Source organism: Triticum dicoccoides, chromosome 6B (assembly GCF_002162155.2).
Source record: "Triticum dicoccoides isolate Atlit2015 ecotype Zavitan chromosome 6B, WEW_v2.0, whole genome shotgun sequence".
Classification (NCBI taxonomy): Eukaryota; Viridiplantae; Streptophyta; class Magnoliopsida; order Poales; family Poaceae; genus Triticum; species Triticum dicoccoides.
The window spans coordinates 80,967,153-80,976,527 of NC_041391.1; positions in this window are offsets into that span (position 1 = coordinate 80,967,153).

The window sequence follows — 9,375 nt, forward strand, 5'->3', positions numbered from 1 at the left end:
AATTCACACTTTCCCCGAATTGGGAACCACCTCCTCAGATTGAGCAACTAGCATATTTGAATCACGAAACACTTGTTTCTTAAATTCCACAATGGAAACTTCATGACTATAGTTGGACAAAGCGGCATGTGGAAATTCAGGTCTAGCATTGACTTTCTTTAAGGAGGATCCCCTAGGGGGACCCTGCCCCATAGTAAAATTGGCATTGTCTAGATCATCAATGAAATGACCCCCATATTTAAACCATTCCATATGAATATCATCCACGGGATCATTCAGCTCATCAGTCTTCTTATCATCGTCGCCTGGGTCATCATTTTCATCCTTATAAGGGTCAAATGTATCCACCTTATTCTGTCAAAAAAATGCATCCACCTTTTGAAAACCTTCCACAATAAATCCAAGCAAGGAAAGCTTCTTCTTCATCTCAATCAATCTCTCAAAGGGAGTATTAGTAGGATATCTCGCGGCCACTTTGGTTCTGACTTGAGGAAACACCCTTCTAAATATGTCATTTCAATCAGCATTATGGAATGCCACTTTCGTTTTGACTTGAGAAAACACATTCCAAGTGTTGGTGGAATGGCATGCATAACAATCTAAGCTTCAATGAGTTCATCGAAAGCATCAATGACACAATTCCATTCGGTCACCTTGATAGTAACCCGATCAACTGGTAAATCAAATGCAGGAAAATCAAATAGATCATCGGCCTTCTTCCATGGGGGAAATTGGATCATGAAACTTTTGCTGGACAATTCTCTGACTTGCCAGAACCACTGACACTGCTTGCTGAAATAGAAAATAGATGTCAAACAAATCTTGCCAAGACACTCTCATTCGATGATATTAACTACATCGAAATTCCAAAAATACAGCTAAGTTGTTTGATTAGCAACTGGCCCATCAACATGGTATAACTCTAAGCCCATGGCAGCACTACCAAAGAATGTAGATATATGATGGGTTTTAAGCCAAGCTACACAATTATTCACATTGTGTCCTTACTCAAAAATAAAGCAAGATTTTATGTTCAAACTATTCCCAACATAATGTCCTGTATCACCACAATTGAAGCAAATCATATCACTGTACCTAGGATCTAATACTTGCTCAATTTCTGGCGTAGGAGCACCAAGAGCACTGTTCACCTGAGTTGTGGGCGCGGATTCAGAAGATCTCTATGGAGCTTCTTGAAGTGGATCCCAACCACATCTGGGGCTTGCTTCTGGGCAATGGGTGGATTTGTGCTCAGAGGATTCTTCTGATTTTTCCCAGCCATAGCAGTATGTGCACACTTATCAACCATCTTCTTCCTGACCACTTCTGCAAATGATAGACATCCCAGGCCTAATCCTTCATTAGTGATGCAAAATTGAGTAGGGATAGGATCGAAAGTAGAACAATGACTGGCAAGGAAGCAAACAACCACCAAGAATGACTTTGATATGAAGAGATCCTTGTGAATCCAGGCAAGCTTGCTAGCCCTACTGGGAGGTGGACGTTTTTGTGAATGAGGGGGAAGGTGGCGGCAAAAGGGGGAGGGGAGAACCCATAAGTGGCCAAATATATCCTCCACCACCTCTAGGTCAATCGAGAATGCACCTGATGAGAATCCTCTTCCTTTGTACTGTTGGGGAATGTAGTAGAAAAAATGATGTATGATAAACCAGGAACACTATCAAGATGCAATACCAGTTTGGAGAGGATCGTTACTGATGAAGCCATGTACCTAGGGTAGGGTCATGGACCTGTCCAAGACACCCTACCCAAGGACATCTATAGAAGAAATCACCTTTCAGTAGACCTGCAAAGTTTCCACTCGACGGACTCGAAGATACTCGACCACGAAGTCAAGCACTCGACCAACAGGAAACCTAAAGTCACTCTGCACGTAACGGTCTGCCATTAAGTAGCCTTTATGGTCTTCATAGCTCTTTATGTGGGTGTTACCAGTAACCTCCTATCTTAATGTACTTTAAACCCTGCATAACTGAGGGCTGGAGGGGTCTGGCAAACTCTATATAAGTCACCCCCCTCCTCAGTGTAAAGGGTTCGCACCCCTGTAACTCATACACATATAATCCAGTCGACCGCCTCCGGGCTCCGAGACGTAGGGGTGTTACTTCCTCCGAGAAGAGCCTGAACTCGTAAAACTCGTGCGTATACAACTACTCCATAGCTAGGATCTTGCCTCTCCATTAGTATCCCCCTACACTACTGTCAGACTTAGAACCACGACAGTTATACTTTGAGGTAATTCATCAAAAGTCAATGAGAGTATCGTAGTCACTTCTAATCGTACAATGAACTTTGGGGTTGCTTAAACTTCATTTGCAACATGATGAACATAACGATAACTTACAGGTTTATCGGACAGTTTGACAAGAGACTAGATAGCTCGAGAGTGGAATTTTCTCCTACGACAATGAAGAGATATTCTTAGGGACCTCGATGTGACGGCATCCATCATCATCTGGCCAGACACAGGTGACTATGTTACAGGGATGCGGGAACATATCAAAGAGAAATAAGAACAAAGTCGATTACAAGGAGATAGGTACATTGAGGATGTGTATGACTCAAGAGGGTACCATATATCTCACCTCGGGTTTTATAACGTATCATGCATCAAAGGGAATAACACATGATAACCAAAGGTTTACTTGAATGTCATTCGTGTACTCACAGGATCGATACAGATATCCTTGTTTCCAGTATCAGTCATTGAACAAAAGGGGTTTTGTTGATGTCTATGTTTTACCCAACCTACAGGGTCACAAGGCTAAGGTAATCACAATGTGTTGACTGTTGGTACGACATGAATAATGAGAATATATTAGTGTAATAGTTTCATTATTGTTCAGAATATTTCAAGAGGAAACACAAGCATTTTGGGGTCACCAGAAAGGTTTTAGAGTTTATCGGGCAATACTGGGTATTACCGATAAAAAATATATAGGTGGAAAATGTTTTGAAGATGTTAAATTAATAATAAATTGCTCTAATAATACTTAGGAGGCTTTATATTTAATTTAATATCAACGGGTCATAAAAGGCCAAGTGGTAAAGGAGAATTGGGCCACAAGGGCCCAATAGGGGAGCCCCCCTAGCCTTCTTGGTAGGCCGAATTGGACAAAGGGAGGCTCCTCCTCCTCCCTAGGGCCGGCGCAAGGAGGGAGGAGTCCTCCCCCTTGTGTGGCGCCCCCTCTCCCCTCTCCAACCTATATATACTAGAGGGTTTTGACACTTTTGAACACAAGGACTTTGAAGCCTCCTCTAGTTCTCTAGTTCTAGTTCTGGGTGATCCTAGTTGACCTAATTAGAGCTAGTCCTAGATCCTCTAATCCTCATAATTAGAAGCCCGGTGTAGTTCTAATCTCCTCCCTTTAATTCTTCGGCGCTGACTAACTCTGGATGGTGAAGTGTTGTCGGATTGTGAAGACTATACGCTTGCTATCCGTGGAGAGGTCGTGCTTTTGGTCATACATTCAAGGGATCATCATTGACGGTTCGAGGCACTTCAAGTATGATCTAGACCAACTCTTCCTCTTTCGATGGAACTTGGGGTTTGTAACTGTCGTGGTTCTAAGTCTGACAGTAGTGTAGGGGGTACTAATGGAGAGGCAAGATCCTAGCTATGGAGTAGTTGTATATGCAAGAGTTTTACGAGTTCAGGCCCTTCTCGGAGGAAGTAACAGCCCTACGTCTCGGAGCCCGGAGGCGGTCGACTAGATTATACGCGTATGAGTTACAGGGGTGCGAACCCTTTACACTGCGGAGGGGGTGGCTTATATAGAGTTCGCCAGACCCCTCCAACCCTCAGTTATGTAGGGTTTAAAGTACATTAAGACAGGGGGTTACTGGTAACGCCCACATAAAGAGCTATGAAGACCATAAAGGCTAGTTAATGGCAGACCGTTACGTGCAGAGTGACTTTAGGTTTCCTGTTGGTCGAGTGCTTGACTTCGTGGTCGAGTATCTTCGAGTCCGTCGAGTGGAACCTTTGTAGGTCGACTAAAAGGTGATTTCTTCTATAGATGTCCTTGGGCAGGGTGTCTTGGACAGGTCCATGACCCTATCCTAGGTACATGGCTTCATCATTAGCCCCCGAATGGATCGAGGTTTGAGTGGAAAAAGAATTGAGAACTCTTCCGATTCATATTTCGTGCTATGAATATGTCCTGTTCTGGATCAACGAACTTAGGTGACGGCTCCAACTTCCTTTTCAGTCGCCTTGATCCATTCTTTGTACTTGTCGAGTGAACTTTTCTGTACTTGGAGAACTCCGAACAAGAAGAGCGGAGGAGATCTTCCGTCTGACGAGTTGTTGCGGATTTAGCGGGATCCGCATTTTGCGAAATGCGCGGGGCGGAGGAGGCCGCGGCAATCAGACGGGATAAGGCAGGGACGCCTCGATTTCTGCACCACCTTTTTCGCCACGTATTGCGCGCGTGACTGTTATGGGATTTGACAGGATCACCCGGGCCTACAGGCCAGTCACTCAGAAGCGACCTCAGATAATGCACCGGCGCGGGGGTTTTTGAACATTGCATCCTCATTTCCTTCCCTCTTCTCCAGATTCATCCGCCGCGCTCACTTCCGCCCTAGCACTGCTGCTTCGTGCATGCTTCGCCAGCGACGATGCTGAAGGAGAAGACGGTGGCTTTGGAGCGGGCGAAGAAGGCGACGACGAAGGCGAAGAGAAGGGCGACCAGTCGGGCGGATCTTCGTCAAGGACCCGCCTGCTGCGGGGCTGGATCCAGGGCGACTGGATCCGCTCGACGATCCGTCAGAAAGACCTTGATGACCTGGCCAATGAAGGACTGATCCCCCATGGATCAGCGAGGCTCCCGGGGAACCAGTGGGAGCCGCAACCTCAGGAGGGTGAGTGTGTCCTCTTGGCCACCCATGTTGACCGCGGATTTTCATTGCCTCCCCATCCTTTCTTTCAGGGATTTCTGAACTTCTTTGGGGCCCAACTCCACCATTTCACGCCCAACTCTATCGTGTATCTTGCTTCTTTCGTGTCGTTGTGCGAGAACTTCTTGGGTTGTCGGCCTCATTGGGGTCTTTTCAAGCACAGTTTCACCTGTTGCTCACAGACGGTGAAAAAGGCCAATCCGAGTGATGAGAGAACCCAAGTGATTCAGATGTGCGGGGGCCTTGGAGTTCAGATGAGGGGAAAGAGCGCCTTTCCAGCCATGGTCCTTCCCGACTCGGTTCGTGGATGGCAGTCGACCTGGTTTTACTGCAAAGACCAGCCGATGCCAGGGTAGTCGACTGGACTCCCTCCTTTTTCTATGGACCGAGTGGGGAAGCCTTCTTCTTTAAAGGTGATACCGGAAGAGAAAGCGCAGGTTAAAGTGTTGGTCAAGTGTGTAGTTCAGCTTATCCGTGACGGGGTGACCGACATGGATCTCCTGGAGGTCTTCCTTCGATGATGCATCCAGCCTCTTCAATACCGAGACCATCCGATGTGGATGTATTCTGCCACTGAAGACACCACTCGGGTCCACCCGGAGGAGGTCGAGGATGCCACGCTAGAGAGGTGGATGACTGCCATCACAGGGAATAAAGACAACCCCTGAGGGGCCAGGAGGATTCCTCCACTCGACCAATCATACGAGCCAGACAAGGTCCAATTCTGTTTCTCCGACTGTGATCTTGCTTTCTTCATTCCGTTTTGTTAGAGTTCAGTCGACTGACTTTTGCTTTGTTCGTTGTCTTCTAGGTCACTACTGAGATGTACTCGATGCCCAACGGGGCGCAGGAACAAGTCGAGGAGGAGGAGGCGAGCTGAGGCGAAAGCCAGGAGGAGTTGCAATCTGACGATGAGGGGGACGAAGACGACGACGGCTCTGGTGGAGAGGAGGAGGAACAGGAGGAGGAAGAGGAGGAGGAAGTCGACCCTTCTCGTACGGAAAGGCGATCCAAGCTCACCCACGATCCCTCGGTCGAGCGTGGCAAAGCAACTGTGCCTGTGGGACAGTCGACGAAGCGCCCTCAGACGTCCTCCCCTGCTCTGACTGAAAAAGCTCCGAAGCATCCCCGAGCGGTGTAGTTGAAGCCGTCGAAGGCCCTGCCCAAGATGAAGATGGCCATTCTCATGATTTCCGGGTAACAGCAGAACTCGTGTTTCCTCGTTTAGCATGGGTAGACTCTTGGTCGACTCGTTGGTTAACCGACTAGTTTCTGAAAACTGCAGTGCTGCTACCTCCGAGACCTCCACTAAGAATGAAGACCAAGACATGGAAGATGTTGTCACCTCCAATCCTGGTACGCTCTCTGTAGTTTCACTCCTGGTCGATTGGATTTCCCTGATGATGACGACGAGGTGCCACTGAGGGGGAGGAAGAACAAGAAGGTGCCGGCTGGCAAGACCATTCGGACTGCACCGATGCCCGAGGCAATGGTTCAAGAACGTGGTGAAGTCACTCGGCATTCGGTGTCCTTCGCTGTGCCGCTGACGAGCGCCCGACCTTCATCGTCGACTGCTGATCCGCCCTCCCTTTTCGCCACACACCACGTCCCAAAGGACCAAGTGGGTGCTGCTAAGGAGGCTATTCGCCAGGCAGGGATCATGATGGAGCAGGTGAAGGCGATACGGGAAGCCAGCCAAGCGGCTTATGATGCTAGCTCAGCCCTCCAGAGCAATGTCCAGGTTAGTTGGCCACCGCTTGTTCTGTTAGGATATGCTATATGAAGATTTCCTTTCTGAAGATCTTTGAATCTGTACACCCACTGGGTGCGTCGATTGATTTTTTTGAACTTTTTGAACTGGTGGGGGCACGCTGAGTGCACCCACTAGGTGTAGTCTCCGAGGCTATGGTCGACTGCTGGCAGTCGACCGTAGTTTTGTATTTTGAATTTCCTCATTCCAACTTTGGCAGTTTGTCTGGCCGGACCATGTCGAACGGAATCTTGGAACCGGTGGGGGCACGCTGAGTGCACCCACTGGGTGTAGTCCCCGAGACTACGATGGACTGCTGGCAGTCGACTGTAGTCTGAAGATCCTATTTTTTTGTGTGGATCATGATGAGATCTCTTTGTTCCTTTCGGTCGACTGATCGGGTCAAGTCGATAAAACTAGTGGGGGCACGCTGAGTGCACCCACTGGGTGTATTCCCCGAGGCTACTGTTGAATATTTTGATTCGACTGTAGTCTTAGAAATGCTACGGTTTTTCCCTTAGTTACTCGGAAGTAACCTCTCTTTGATATCTGTTGACTGACTCTTTCGCAGAAATCTTGCGAGCTGGTGGCTCACTATACTGAATTGGAAAACAAACATATCCAGCTCGACCTTGACTTGAAGCTTGTTCAGGAGAACTTCCAGAAGGCGAAGGACGAAGAAAAAGGTACGATTGGTGAGAACTTGACGACTGTTCTTATCTTTCTGCCCGTTCTTGATTCTGATCTCATTGTTATTTTGCAGATAAAACGAAGGAGGCTCTGAAGAAGAAGGACCAGGAACTTGCCGAGGTGCAAAAGGTGGCTCTGGACAAAACGAAGCTTGCGGAAGATAAGTTGGCTTCAGTCAGTAAACTTGAGGAAGAGAATGCCAACCTGAAAGCTGCTCTCGACGTGGCCAACAAGGAAGTCAGCCGACTGAAGAATGACAAGATTGCTCTGAGTGACAAGGCTAGTGAGCTCGTGGGGAAGAAGAATGATCTGGAGGCTTATCTGGGAGGGCTGGCCAAGAAGTTGTTCATTATGCTTGAAGGTAATCTCTCCCACCCGACTGACTTGTTACCGTCGACTTGTTGTAGAACTGTTGGTTTATCTTTGACTTGTGTATACAGAATTCTGCCAAAACTTTGAAGAGCAGACCAGTCGAGTGGAGACAGGTTTGGATCCCATCAACTCTCCTGTGAAGGACGAAACTGCCATGAACGTGCTCCGACTGGAGTCTCGTGTCGCTGGTGTGGTCGACTATCTTGCTCGACTGAAAGTTGCAGCGTCGCGAATCGACATGACACTGGCCGAGGGAGACGCTTCAAAATGACCTCGAGTCTCTGATGACTCTACTGAATGAAGTTCCAGGTCGAGTGAAAGAATGGAAGAAGTCCTCTGCCAGGTGTGGTGCTGATGTTGCTTTGTCTCTGGTCCGTGTCCACTTAAAGGATGCGCGAGAGGACAAGCTAGCGTCACTCAGGGTGGCCAATACCAAGAAGCATGACTTCCAATCTTTCATGGAGACCTTCATTGCCGCCGCCACTCGGATTGCAGATGGAATCGACCTGGACCAGTTCGTCGCTCCTTCCAATCCTCCACCGAAGGAGTAAAAAACTTCTATGCTTGGTGCCTTGAATTTTCCTCGGAATGCCGAGTGGTTTTGTAACCGATAAACTTTAACGGGCTTGATGCCTGAGTCTTCTGGATCCGTAGGATGCTATCTGAACTTGGCTTTGTCGTTGAATATGTTTGCATTTGTCTTCGAGCGAACATTGTTCTTCACTCAGAATATATTTTAGTGCTTCTGATGCACTCTCGCAGGTAGGAATGGAGCACAGATTGCAGTCGGCCTGCGTCCTTGCGGATCGGGATGGAGCGCACATTGTGTTTGTGCCGGAGCTCTGAAGGAGAAGGTAGCAGTCGACCTGTACCTCGTCGTCCTTGCAGAGCGCACATTGTATTTGTGGCGGAGCTCCGAAGGAGAAGGTAGCAGTCGACCTGCACCTCGTCGTCCTTGCAGAGCGCACATTGTATTTGTGTCGTAGCTCCGAAGGAGAAGGTAGTAGTCGACCTGCACCTCGTCGTCCTTGCAGAGCGCACATTGTATTTGTGCCGTAGCTCTGAAGGAGAAGGTGGTAGTCGACCTGCACCTCGTCATCTTTGTAGAGCGGAATGAGTTTCATACTTAGGCTAGTACTGGACTGCAGCTAAGCCCCCGAGTGGGAGGATTGTTCTCCACTCGACAGGATTTTCAAACACTTAGGCGAGTACTGGACTGCAGCCAAGCCCCCGAGTGGGAGGATTGCTCTCCACTCGGCAGGATTTTCAAATACTTAGGCGAGTACTGGACTGCAGCTAAGCCCCCTAGTGGGAGGATTGCTCTTCACTCGGCAGGATTTTTGAATACTTAGGCGAGTACTGGACTGCAACTAAGCCCCCGAGTGGGAGGATTGCTCTTCACTCGACAGGATTTTCAAACACTTAGGCTAGTACTGGACTGCTGCTAAGCCCCCGAGTGGGAGGATTGCTCTCCACTCGGCAGGATTTTCAAACACTTAGGTGAGTACTGGACTGTAGCTAAGCCCCCGAGTGGGAGGATTGTTCTCCACTCAGTAGGATTTTCGTATTTGTGGTGTAGCTCCGAAGGAGAAGGTGGCAGTCGACCAGCACCTCGTCGTCCTTGCGGATTGGAATGGATT